General features: G+C 38.3%; 1 protein-coding gene across 4 annotated transcripts in view; it reads left to right on the forward strand.

Moving 5' to 3' along the window:
- LOC106091595 (uncharacterized) overlaps positions 1–13,239 on the forward strand; it is a 1,079,098-nt gene that overhangs the window by 443,075 nt on the left and 622,784 nt on the right. Inside the window, exon 1 of one of the 4 annotated variants that reach the window (XM_059363028.1) lies at positions 3,516–3,614. The exons of the other annotated variants lie outside the window; for them this stretch is intronic. The gene's annotated coding sequence lies outside the window, so the exon portion shown is untranslated. Of the gene's footprint in view, positions 1–3,515; positions 3,615–13,239 lie in introns of those variants that run through there. 4 annotated transcript variants of the gene reach the window in all.

A 13,239-nucleotide genomic window follows, 5' to 3' on the forward strand; every position in this document is an offset into this window, starting at 1 on the left:
CATCAGCGCAGGTGATGCGTCCATAAACGAGTAGATCGGATTCGAAGCCAGATCCAGTAGATCGTCAATGAAAATAAGAACAAGTAAGAGCGTGCTAAGTTCGGCCGGGCCGAATCTTATATACCCTCCACCATGGATCGCATTTGTCGAGTTCTATGCGCGGTATCTCTTTTCAGGCAAACAAAGAATATTGAATAAGAATTGTAATACTATTGGAGCTATAGCAAGTTATAGTCCGATTCTGACCATAAATGAATGCTGAACATTGTAGAAGTCATTGTGTAATGTTTCAGGTCATTCGGATAAGAATTGGGGGGATAGGGGAGATAGGTTTATATGGGAGCTGCATCAAGCTATTGATCGATTCAGACCATATTAGACACGTATGTAGAAGGTCATGAGAGAAGCCGTTGTACAAAATCGGATGAGAATTGCGCCCTCTAGAAGTTCAAGAACTCAAGATCCCAGTTCGGTTTATATGGCAGCTATATCAGGTCATTTACCGATTTGCGCGATACGCACAGTTGTTTGAAGTCATAACAAAACACTTCATGCGAAATTTCAGCCAAATCGGATGAGAATTGCGCGCTCTATTTGCTCAAGAAGTCAAGATTTGTTAATATGACAGCTATACCAGATTATTAACCGATTTGTATCATACTTAACACAGTTATTGAAAAGTGCGCCCTCTAGTGGCTCAAGATATTAAGACCCAGTATCGGTTTATATGGCAGCTTTATCAAAACATGGACCGATTTGGTCCATTTACAATCCCAACCGACCTACACTAATAAAAAGTATTTGTGCAAAATTTCAAGCGGCTAGCTTTACTCCTTCGAAAGGCGGACGGGCATGACTAGATCGATATAAAATGACATGACGATCAAGAATATATATACTTTATGGGGTCTCAGGCGCATATATTGAGGCCTTACAAACAGAATGACGAAATTCGTATTCCCCCATCCTATGGTGGAGGGTATAAAAAGAGAGGGAGAAAGGACAGAGCCTTGTGGTACTCCTGCGGTCAATCTAAATTCGTCAAGTGAGAACCCATCTACAACAACTCTGATAGTGCGATCTCTAAGAAAACTCGATATAAATCGACCGAAGTTATTACCGACACCAAAGGCGAAAAGCTTTGAAAGGAGTGCACCGTGCTAGACCCTATCAAATGACTTGGATATATTGAGAGCAACGACCTTACTCTCACCAACTGGTGAATAGAGCGACTCCAACGTTTAGATAAGAATGCCATCGGGTCACCCGTGGAGCGATTTCTGCTCGGTCGCTAAGGAGACCATTGGACTCTAAGTATCTCACAATATGGTAATTAACCATGATCTCCATAACCTTGGAAAGCCCGGAGCATAACGCTATTGGTCGGTAATTCGCAGAGTTGGTTACCTTCCAACAGTCTTCCAACCCGCTGGGAAAATACCCGCACGGTAAGCAAGGTTGAGAAGATTGCGTAAAGGACGAGCGAGCGTCGAAGAACACTTGCATGAAACAAGTGGCCATATGCCATCCGGGCATACTTGTTTACGTCGAGATCTGCAAGAACCCGTTTGACTTTACGTGTTCGAAAATATATCTGAGGCATGGAACTAGATACGTCTTCAATGACGGGGAGTGGTTGATCACTTTTCAGCAGGCAAGAATTTCCCGCAAACATGTCAGCCAGCAGGTTGGCCCTAGTGTTGTCAGAGAATATATAATATAGGCGTCGATAATCCTCTTAACTTAATGGTGTCACTCTGCCACACGCCGCACAGTGGGGAATTGTACCTCAAAAGTGCCGTTTAAATCAAAGAATAGGGCTATCTTCATGAATTTCGACATATATGACTTATAGGTGTAGAAAAAGAATAGAAGAATATATATATATATATATATATATATATATATATATATATATATATATATATATATATATATATATATATATATATATATATATATAAAAGGTTTACTGTTTCAAGGTCGTATGACTTAAAGTTTATACGAAAAAATTCACAAAAATTATACGAAATCGTGTTAAATTGAAAACTCACAAAAAGCACATGTTCATGAACCTGCTACAACCAGGTTAGATGGCCTAGGACCATATTTTTTACGGAATATGGATGGGGAATAATATTTTATTATGGCATGATATATCAATTTTGAATTAAACGACACTTTTGAGGTCGAATTCCCCACAGTGCGTCGTCCGGACTTGGCTATATAAAAAGAGATCCTTTATTATTGAGCTTAAACTTACATCGGATAGCACTCATAGATATGAGAGAAGTATCATCGCTGTTCATTAATGGAATGTTCATGGACAAACCTGCATTCAGGGTGGTACTGTTACATAGAAAAATTATATCAGTTGGAGGTTTCTGCTATGATATGAATGTTCCATTTGACTTCTTGCGCACTTAGTGGGCAACATATTTATCCAAATTAGATGAAATTTAGCATTTGAAGTTATTTTATTGATTTTATTGTCCGGCATTTGTTAAAATATCGAGTGGGTTTTTTGCCGTTGAAAGTCTATTATGCTTCTCGACATCGCTGTCAGTATTGCTCCTAATAGTTCTGTTGTCATATTCACATACACTACGCATTGATTGCTTAAGACCTATAAGCTCTTAACTAATATAACTAAAATTTTGTAATTAATTAAGTAATACCTTTTGTATGATATTATTTGTTAAGATTTAGTTCACAATCTATTACAAATAATAAAGAAGCGATCTTTACATATTATTTTTATTTAAGCTACACAAATTTATTGAAGCGACTTTATGATATGGTCACCTTAGCTTTTTGTCAGCTAATAAATAAAACACCTTTAAACATCTACAGTGTCAACGATAACTTCTTCCTTAAAAAAGAAATAAAAAATTGCCATAAAAACTTTCCCTTCTTCAATGACATTTTGTAATATTCTTTGTTGTTTGTTTCTTTCCAGATTGTTTTCCATGTTTTATTTGCCTTTGCCAATAACAAACGAACGAGCACGTGAACAAACGGACGAATAAATATCGCATCCTGGATAAGAAGGACCATAAACAACTCAACATAAGCAAGCCACATGGCCGCATCTAATAGGGATTTGATACCAAATAAAAAAAAAGAAGACAGAGAGCGAAAAGAATGACCATAAAAAATAAATCCCAAAAAGACCAACAACAGCAATAATAATAGCCCGGCAAAACATTCTCGAATTCACAGTAAAATGATACCATTGTCTAAATGACAACAACAAGGACGAAAACGAGCAAAAATAAGTGAAAAGTTGAACTGTGAAATCAATTACAAAAATGAAGAAAAATAAAATAAAAACCGCCATAGCCAACAAACAAGAAATGTTCGTTCCTCTCGTATAGAGCTAACGATGGCAGCGAAGTTTACTTATATGACAATAAAAAAAAGAGAAATGTCAAAATAAATATTTACTTGCTCGTGTACATACATACATATATATACAATCAAACTTATGCGTTCAGTATGTGCGAATACTCTCAACATTGAACACCTGGCAAAATGCACCATCTATCCAATGCTTGTCTGCTGAAATTCTCGCTTATATCTATTGTTATAAAGCTAACAAATCCCAAAATTGGGTAAAGTAATGAATCTGTTGCCTTATGTGAAGTAGCTTTTTCAATATAACTTAATTTGTTTCCATGAATTCAAAACAAGCAAGAACGGGCTAAAGTAGGGCAATTCCGACCTTTTGATACCATACACCATATAGGATTTACAGCCTAAGTCGTCGAAATAAAAGTTTGTTTAATTTTTAAATGAGAATTGCTACCAAAATCCATACATATTGTGGGAGCCAAAAAGAAAACCACTGTGCCAAGTTTTGAGAAAATTGGTTGATAAATGCTTTTGCAAAGGTCACTGAAGCGTATGGCGGGAGACATATATATATATATATATATATATGTATATGAGAGCTCTATCTAAATTTGAACCGTCATAAGAAGAAAGTCATAGGAGAAACCTTAGTGCCGAATTTCGTGACGATCGGTTACCAAATCACAAATTTTTTGCTGTATTAAACCAAATTGGATGAAAATATATTTACCAAAAATATGAAAATCATGGTTTAATAACGGATTTTGTATATATATATATATATATATATATATATATATATATATATATATATATATATATATATATACGTAATTTATTTACAATTGGAGTATACTAAATATATTACAACAGAATAGGACCAATAGTAAACTGTTCAATCTCAACTGTTCAAGATCTCTCCATTTAGCTCTGTCGTTGCCCAAAGCCTTAGCCTGATTCCACGATATATGAGTTGATTCCAACTCTGTTTTCGTGCAGCGAATCCATGTGTTTGTCGGGCGTCTCCTTTTTCGCCGCCTTTGCGGATTCCAGTCTAGGACATTTTTCGCTATATCATCGCTCGGTCGGCGTAGGATATGACCCAAGCAAGTCTATTTTCTCTTCCGGATTGCTACATCGAGAGGGGAAGTGTTTGGTCTTATTTGCAATTCCTCATTGAAATACGATTTGGCCAGAAAATTCGAGGTAACGATTTATACAAACTTGGATTTTGTGAGTAGTCGTTTGTATCAAGAAAATAGATTTTAAACTTCTGTTGAAGATTCTGACTTTTGTATTTATTATGTGAGATGTCAGTGCATCTCCAAACTTTGTTGCGTTTTAGAAAGACCCTTCTAGCCTTGTTAATACGTACGCGTATGTCTGCTTCCGATCCTCCGTCCATTGCTATTTTGCTGCCAAGGTAGAAGTTGTCAACGTCGTTTATAGTGAGCGGTGTCAAATTTAATGTTCCTATTCTCATAAATTTCGTCTTTGATATGTTTATCTTCAGGCCTACTTTGACAGCATTCTCATTCAATCGTTCCAATTTTGTCTTTATGTGCTCGATTTGTCACTAATTAAGTCATTAATACCCCAGCGTATACCATGAGGTGCCTCAGCATTAGCTGCTTCTAATATTTAGTTCAATCAAATTAAAAATTGCGTCGGCGATAGGATGTAACCCTGCTTTACTACCTTCTCGTCGGCTCTATTTTCCATTGAAGCGGATAGAAACTCCAGCATTCCTATACAACTCATGATCTTTTCAGGAATGCCTTTAACAGCGTGCTGCACATTGAAGGTTTCAAAACTGTGTCAAACGCACGCTCGAAGTCGATGAGTAAGAGGTATAGGTGTGTATTAAGTTCTGCAGTCTGTTCAACGATTATGAGCAGTGAGTTAATGTGGGCGTCGAAAGAACATCCTGGCGGATAACCTGCCTGTTCCTTCCTCAAAATGTTGTCAAGTACAGGCGAAATTTGCTGCAGAAGAAGACTTGTCATCACATCACTTATTGCGTTCAGCAATGTAATCCCCCCTCCAGTTTTTACATTGGACATCGTTTGTGTCCCAGACCTCTCCGATTATTGGGGTGATGCCTTGAGCTATGGGGTGTGCCCCATAACGCCAGAGTTCAGCAGGTACATTGTCAGCGCCGGCTGATTTACCGTTTTTGAGTGAGACCAGAACGGCTTAAATTTTTTCGCAGGTGGGTGGAATTTTGATTTTAATCTTGCCGTCACGATGCGTTGAGATATAATATTGTATGATAGAAGAGCTCTTTTAAAGATTTTGCTGAAATCGACATTTTGTATTGTTAATAACGATTTTAAATTTTGCATTTATGAAAAGCTAAATAATTTAATTCGAGCAGTTATCAACTTAATAAATTAATTTAAAGGAAAATTGTTTATTTTTTCAAAAAAACATTTAATTGACCTAATTTAAATAAATAATTGATTTTTCCCCCATAAATAAAAATACTTAGGTTAGGTTATGTAAAGTTGAAAAGAGGGTGCGGATATTAATCCGCCCATGACACAATTGACATACACCTAAGCCAATTATAGGCTTGTTGTGTGCTCTAAAAACTAAAAAGTAAAATCGTGCTAAGTTCAACCGGGCTGAATCTTGGGAACCCACCACCATGGATTCTTTAAAAAATTTATACAAAATAAATTTAGTTGAGGGGCACATTGTTATACATGACAAACTTCTTTCAAACCAGCAAATATTAAGGCTTTTTGGAACCAAACAAAGATGGTCAAGAGACCGGTTTACATGAAGATATATGCAGTTATAGACTGATTTGGACCGTATTTGGCAAAAAAGTTGAAAGTCGTAACAGCATGCAAAATTTCAGCCAAATCGGACAAAAATTGCGGCTTGTAAGGGCTCAAGAGGAAATTTTGAGACGTCGGAAAATTTCCTATTCCATTGCCCGCCTTTCGCTATATTCTTGATCGTCATTTAAGGAAGTTTATTTAATGAGATATGGGCCAGTAGTCAAATGGAGATTTGTGTCTCTCGTACGTTTACCAAAATAGTTTTGGCACAGCCACCTTTAAGGAAGTTCTTGAGTGGGATATTGACCAGGAGGCAATGCAGTTGTGTGCCTCCATGATTGCTAACTTTCCTTATAGATTTTTCATAAAATATAAGCAGAAGTGAGCTACAAAGCCCGTAGCCCTGACTGTGTGGGCATTAGCAACAATAAAATTGACGAGAGACTTTTCGCCACCTTAAGAAATGAATACGATTGGCAACAATGTCTATGTGTACTAGGATAAGTTCATCAGGTATCATCCTTCATCAGTAATATCCTTCAAATTAAAATCTTCGCTACCAACATAATTTGTGATGGTCATTGGATCGAATCCCTTTGTTAAAATTGCCCAAAATAATCAAAAGACATGACCGGCCATATAATCTTACATATAAGAAGTAAAAGCGTGCTAAGTTCAGCCGGGCCGAATCTTTTATACCCTCCACCATGGATCGCTTTCGTCGAGTTCTTTTCCCGGCAACTCTTCTTAGGCAAAAAAGGATATAAGAAAAATTTGCTCTGCTATTAGAGCGATATCAAGATATGGTCCGGTTTGGAGCACAATTAAATTATATGTTGGAGACCTGTGTAAAATGTTAGCCAATTCGAATAAGAATTGCGCCCTTTGGTGCCTGTATCGGGCTATGGACAGATTCAGACCATAATCAACACGTATGTTGATGGTCATGATAGAATCCGTTGTACAAAATTTCAGGCAAATCGGATAATAATTGCGACCCCTAGAGGCTCAAGAAGTCAAGACCCCAGATCGGTTTATATGGCAGCTATATCAGGTTATGAACCGATTTGAATCATACTTGGCGCAGTTGTTGCCTATCATTACAAAACACGTCGTGCAAAATTTCATTAAAATCGGATAATAATCGCGCATTCTAGAGGCTCAAGAAGTCAAGACCCAAGATCGGTTTATATAGCAGCTATATCAGGTTATGAACGGATTTGAATCTTAACAAAATACTACGTTCAAAATTTCATTCCAATCGGATAAGAAATGTGCACTCTAGAGGCTCAAGAAGTCAAGACCCAAGATCGGTTTATATGGCAGCTATATCAAAACATTGACCGATATGGCCCATTTACAATACCAACCTACACTAATAAGAAGTATTTGTGCAAAAATTCAAGCTGCTAGCTTTACTCCTTCGAAAGTTAGCGTGCTTTCGACAGACAGACGGACGGACAGACGGACGGACATGGCTAGATCGACATAAAATATCGCCACGATCAAGAATATATATACTTTATGGGGTCTCAGACGAATATTTCGAGTAGTTACAAACAGAATGACGAAATTAGTATACCCCCATCTTATGGTGGAGGGTATAAAAATTAATTTGTGTTTGTTTGTAGGTTTGTTTGTTTTATTGTTTATTTGTTTGTTCCTTATAGACTCAGAAACGGCTGAACCGATTTTCTTGAAATTTTCACAGATGGTGCATAAAGACCCCGTGGTGAAAATAGGGTACTATATTTTTTGATATCTGAAGGGGGGGGCGGACCCTCGTCCTTACCCTAATTTTCAGAAACGCCAGATCTCAGAGATGGGTGGTGCGATTTAAGCGATATTTTGTGTGCTCTCATAAAGTACCCTAAAAATAAAAATTTGGTATCCAAATTTCGGGTGGCGTACCTCGGGGTGCTGCCCCACCCTAAAACCTACCAAATATATACTTACTCCAATCACGACAATATGGGACTCAAATGAAAGGTAATTAAGATTAGAAAACTTATCTGATGTCCAATTGTCGGACCAAGTGTTAGGGGGACCACCCCAAACCCCTAAATCTGACATATTTACCGACCATGGGAATATAGGACTCAAATGAAAGGTATTTGCAAGTAGAATACAAATCTGATATCCAAGTGTGAGACCACTTTTCTGGGGGTCCACCCCTTTCCCAAAACACCCCCCAAACAGGACTTATTTACTGACCATGGGAATATGGGGCTTAAATAAAAGGTATTTTAATGTAGAATACGAATCTGATATCCAAATATGGGATCAAGTGTTAGGGAGGCCGCCTCTCACCAAAAACATCCCCCAAAGGGGACAAATTTACGACCATAGCAGTATGGGGCTCAAATGAAAGGTCTTTGGAAGTAAAGCACGAATTTGATATCAATATTCGGGAAACGTGTCTACGGGGCCATGCCACCCCCCACACCACCCAAATAGTAAGTATTTTCTGACTATTGCAATATGAGGCTCAAATAAGAGGGTTTTTAAAGTGCAACACGAATCCGATATATATTTTCAAGGTCAACTCACTAAGTGGCCGCCCAAACCCCCCCCCCCCCCCCAAGCCGATCATGTTTGCCGACTAAGGAAATATTGGGCTCAAATTAAAGGTATGTGGGAGTAGACCACGTACCTGATATCAACATTAGGGGCCAACTGTCTAGCGGATGTCCCACCACCATAACAACCCCCAAATAGGACGTTTTTACTCACCAAGACAGTTTGGGCCTTAAAGAGAGGGGAACTAAATATTCATGGTTTTTAGGGCCAATACCCCAAACCGAACATATTTGCTGAATTTTGCAATAAGGAGTTTAAATGAGATTTGAAATCGAATTTGATATCCAATCTTGAAGGCAATGTCAATATGGGGTTCAAATAAATGATATATAAATATATCAGAATAGAGCACGTTGCTGATATATTTTCCGAGCTTAGTGTTTTTTTTGGGACCACCCCAATCCCCCTAAATCTGGCATATTTACCGACCATGTCAATGTGGAGCTTAAATGAAAGGTTTTGGGGGGTAGAGCATGAATTGATACCCATTTTCGGGACCAATTTTCTGGAGGTCTTTCCCTTTCCCAAAATACCCCACAAACATCAATTTTTTACAGACCATCGAAATATGGGGCTCAAATATATGTATTTGGGCGTAGAATACGAATTTGATATCCAAATGTAGGACCATGTATTGGGTTGCCTAAAAAGTAATTACGAATTTTTTAAAAGAAAGTAAATGCATTTTTAATAAAACTTAGAATGAACTTTAATCAAATATATAATTGCCATTTTGTTCGATAACCTTTTGCCATCTTCCTGGCAAATTTAGTATTCCACGCTCATAGAACTTCTGGCCTTTATCTGCAAAAAACTGAACCAAGTGCGATTTTATAGCCTCATCATTGCCGAAAGTTTTACCATTTAAGGAGTTCTGCAAAGATCGAAATAAATGGTAGTCTGATGGTGCAAGGTCAGGGCTATATGGTGGATGCATCAAAAGTTCCCAGCCAAGCTCACTCAGTTTTTGGCGAGTGACCAAAGATGTGTGCGGTCTAGCGTTGTCCTGGTAGAATATGACACCTTTACGATTGACCAATTCTGGTCGCTTCTCCTTGATGGCTGTATTCAATTTGTCCATACCACACCCTTCCAATCCCACCAAACAGACAGCATAACCTTCTTTTGGTGAATATCAGCCTTTGAAGTGGTTTGAGCTGGTTCACCATGCTTGGGCCATGATCGTTTTCGACTAACGTTGTTGTAAACAATCCATTTTTCATCTCCAGTTATGATTCGTTTTAAAAACGGATCGAATTCATTGCGTTTAAGGTGCATATCACAAGCGTTGATTCGGTTTGTCAAATGAATTTCTTTCAATACATGTGGTACCCATATTAAAATTGACGCCAAACAAACAAATGTAAACAAAATTTCGCGCACTTTTTTTCTAAAGCAAGCTAAAAGTAACAGCTGATAACTGACAGAAGAAAGAATGCAATTATAGAGTCACAAGCCGTTGAAAAAATTTGTCAACGCCGACTATATTACTACTATATTACCGACAATTACTTTTTCGGCAACCCAATATTTAGGGCATCACCTCTTTTCCAAAACAACCCTAAAGGGTAAACATTTTTCGAATTTCATAACCTATTTTGGGGCGATGTGTTTGGGGGACGCCTCATCCTGTCAACTCCTCTTAAGCCAATGGCAATATGGGGTTAAAATAAATGGTATTTGAGAGAAGAGCACGATGCTCATATTTTTTCAGGGCCAATTATCTGGGGGACCACCTCTCCACCAAAAACACATCTACAGGGTGGCTGATGAATATTGCTACATTAAGAAACTCAAATAATTTTTTTTCGGTGTATGGAATACATATTTCTTTTATTCATGTTAAAGCTCGTTCAATTTTATTAAATATAGTTTAATTTGTTTTAAAAATAATGGAATTTAAATGCCCCCCCTGCTCGTTGATGCATGTGCGGCATCTTAGCAAAAAGTTATTCATTACTGCTTGGAGAGTTGAGACAGGAATAGCCGCAATTGTTGCTCGAATGGATTGCTTTAGTTCATTCAAATTTGTTGGTTTTGCTTTGTAAACTTCCTGTTTGCAATGACCCCACAAGAAAAAGTCAGGTGCAGTAAGGTCAGGCGACCTGGGTGGCCAACGGAATGTGGAGTTTCTGGATATCAGTTTATTGGGAAATTTTCGTCGCAATTCTGTCATAACAGGTTGGGCTATGTGAGGACCTGCACCATCTTGCTGAAACCACACAGAGTTAAAAGAAATTCTCTTTCGGCGTAATTCTGGATAGAAAAACTCTCTCAACATGTTCAAGTAGCGGTCTCCAGTAACCGTAACGGGGTGACCGTTTTCTTCGAAGAAGTAGGGCCCGACAATGAAACGTGATGAAACTGCACACCACACTGTGACACGAAGTGGATGCAATTCCGTCTCATGGAGTGTCTGTGGGTTGGAAGCACTCCATATTCGACAATTTTGTTTGTTTATGTTGCCGTTCAAATCGAAATCGTCAGACATGAAAAGACAGTTCAACATGTTTCCATCCTCTTCCACCATTTGAAGCATCTTCTGGCAAAATTCCAAGCGAATCGGCAAGTCTGCAGCGTTCAGTTTGTTGGCCATTTGAATTTTATATGGGAATAAGTCCAAATCTTTGTGCATAATTGACTGTAATGACTGTCTGCTTATACCCATTTGAGCAGATAAGCTTCTTGTCGAAACTCTTGGATTGTGTTGTATCGCAGCAGCTACAGCAGCGATTGTTTCCTCCGTTCGAACTGAAGGGTTTCGATGGTAAGGTCTTCTGTTGACTGTCCCATGCTCGGCAAAATTGTTTACAAGTCTCATTATGGTCCATCTGCTCGGAGGATTGCCGCCAAACGTGCGTCTATACTCTCTTTGAACCGAAACTACAGACTCCAGTGCGTGATAGCGGCGGACAATCCAAATTCTTGTTTCGGTGTCCCAGTTATCCATTTTTGTCAAATCTAAGAATCAATCTGCAAAATAAAAAAAAAATCGACCACATTCATTAAATAGAAAAAAAGTTATTACATTTTTTTTTGGTAGCGGCTTTCATCAGCCACCCTGTATATCAGACATCATGAGAATATCGGGCTGAAATGAAGTATTTTAAGAATGAAATACACCTTACATCCAAAATTAAATTCGTAGATCATATGGAATTCAGATAAAGGCACTTATATTGTTAAACTATTAGTCAAGTTAGCATGGTATTTTATTTATTAATTAATATTCAAAGGAAAATTTTGTACAAAAAAAGTAAAAGAGGAGTAGCGGAGCGGGCCCGGGTAAGCTAGTGCAAATATAAATAATAGTATAAAATAAAAATCAAAAACATTTTTCTTGCGCAATGGGAGTACTTTATTTGCTGAAATAGCAGTCATGTCTGCTTTCCTTTTTCCAGCAAACAAAAAGTGTAGTTTAAGCAAACATTTTTGCTGTTTTGAATAACAAATTTCGTTGAGTGTACTGACCTCCTTCTGACTTCCTTTCAGTAATAGGCTCGTCCTCTCACAATCCGGATCACGTCATAGCATATTTGTCGTACTACGTCGCCCACGCCCTTAATTCGGACTGCGTCGACCCAAAATTTTTTACCTCAGTCGCTTAATTTCGAACACAAACGAAATGTATTACATTAATATATTTTGTGTTTTCATTAAAACCAAAAGAATAATTAGTTTTACAAGCGGAGAGGGTCGTAATGGTACAACTATATAGATCTCATTGGTTAACAAAAATCTTTTAGTATATAAAATGTTGCGTAGACACTATTTGGATGCGGAAGGAGGACTAGGATAAGCAAAGATCCCAACAATAAAACATCTGACTCAACACAACCTAACGAACAGGGACCCGACGATGGAACTATCAACTACCTTCTCAAGATTAAAAAGACTGGGATAGGTAAATATACCAATAGTGAAATATTAGGCAGTGCAGTGACAGGAAACTCAATGCAGCCTAATGGACAGGTAGTCGACGGTGAGGCCATAGCCACTCCCATGAAGCCCATTAACTCAAGATTTGGAAGACTATGATAGGCAAAGATCCCAATAATGGAACACCACGCAGTGCAGGGTCGGAAGAATCAATACAGCTTAACGAACAGGGACCCGATGATGGAACCATTACGGACTTTCTCAAGACTCGTATGACTAGGATAAGCAAAGATCCTAATATTCAAACATCAAGGAGTTCAGCGACATGAAACTCAATGCAGCCTAAAGAACAGGGAGCAAACGATGAGACCAACACCTACTTCCAAGAAGCCCATTTAACGGGAGAACCAATGAATAAGGTCATCCAGATTAACTCCCCCGGAGCGAGACAGCTGAATAAAGCTATACACGCTCTAGAGCCATGGACGACCCGGAGCAAAGTTTTTGCACTGAACCTTATCAAATACTAATTGTTCTATTCTGGTACTGGGTCGAAAACCCGGTCGAAAAGTCATGATAAAGAGTAGGATATCCAGCGAACTGCTCGAATACAAACAGCATGCCTATTGTGGGTCCA

The sequence above is a fragment of the Stomoxys calcitrans genome, chromosome 1 (genome assembly GCF_963082655.1).
Source record: "Stomoxys calcitrans chromosome 1, idStoCalc2.1, whole genome shotgun sequence".
NCBI lineage: Eukaryota > Metazoa > Arthropoda > Insecta > Diptera > Muscidae > Stomoxys > Stomoxys calcitrans.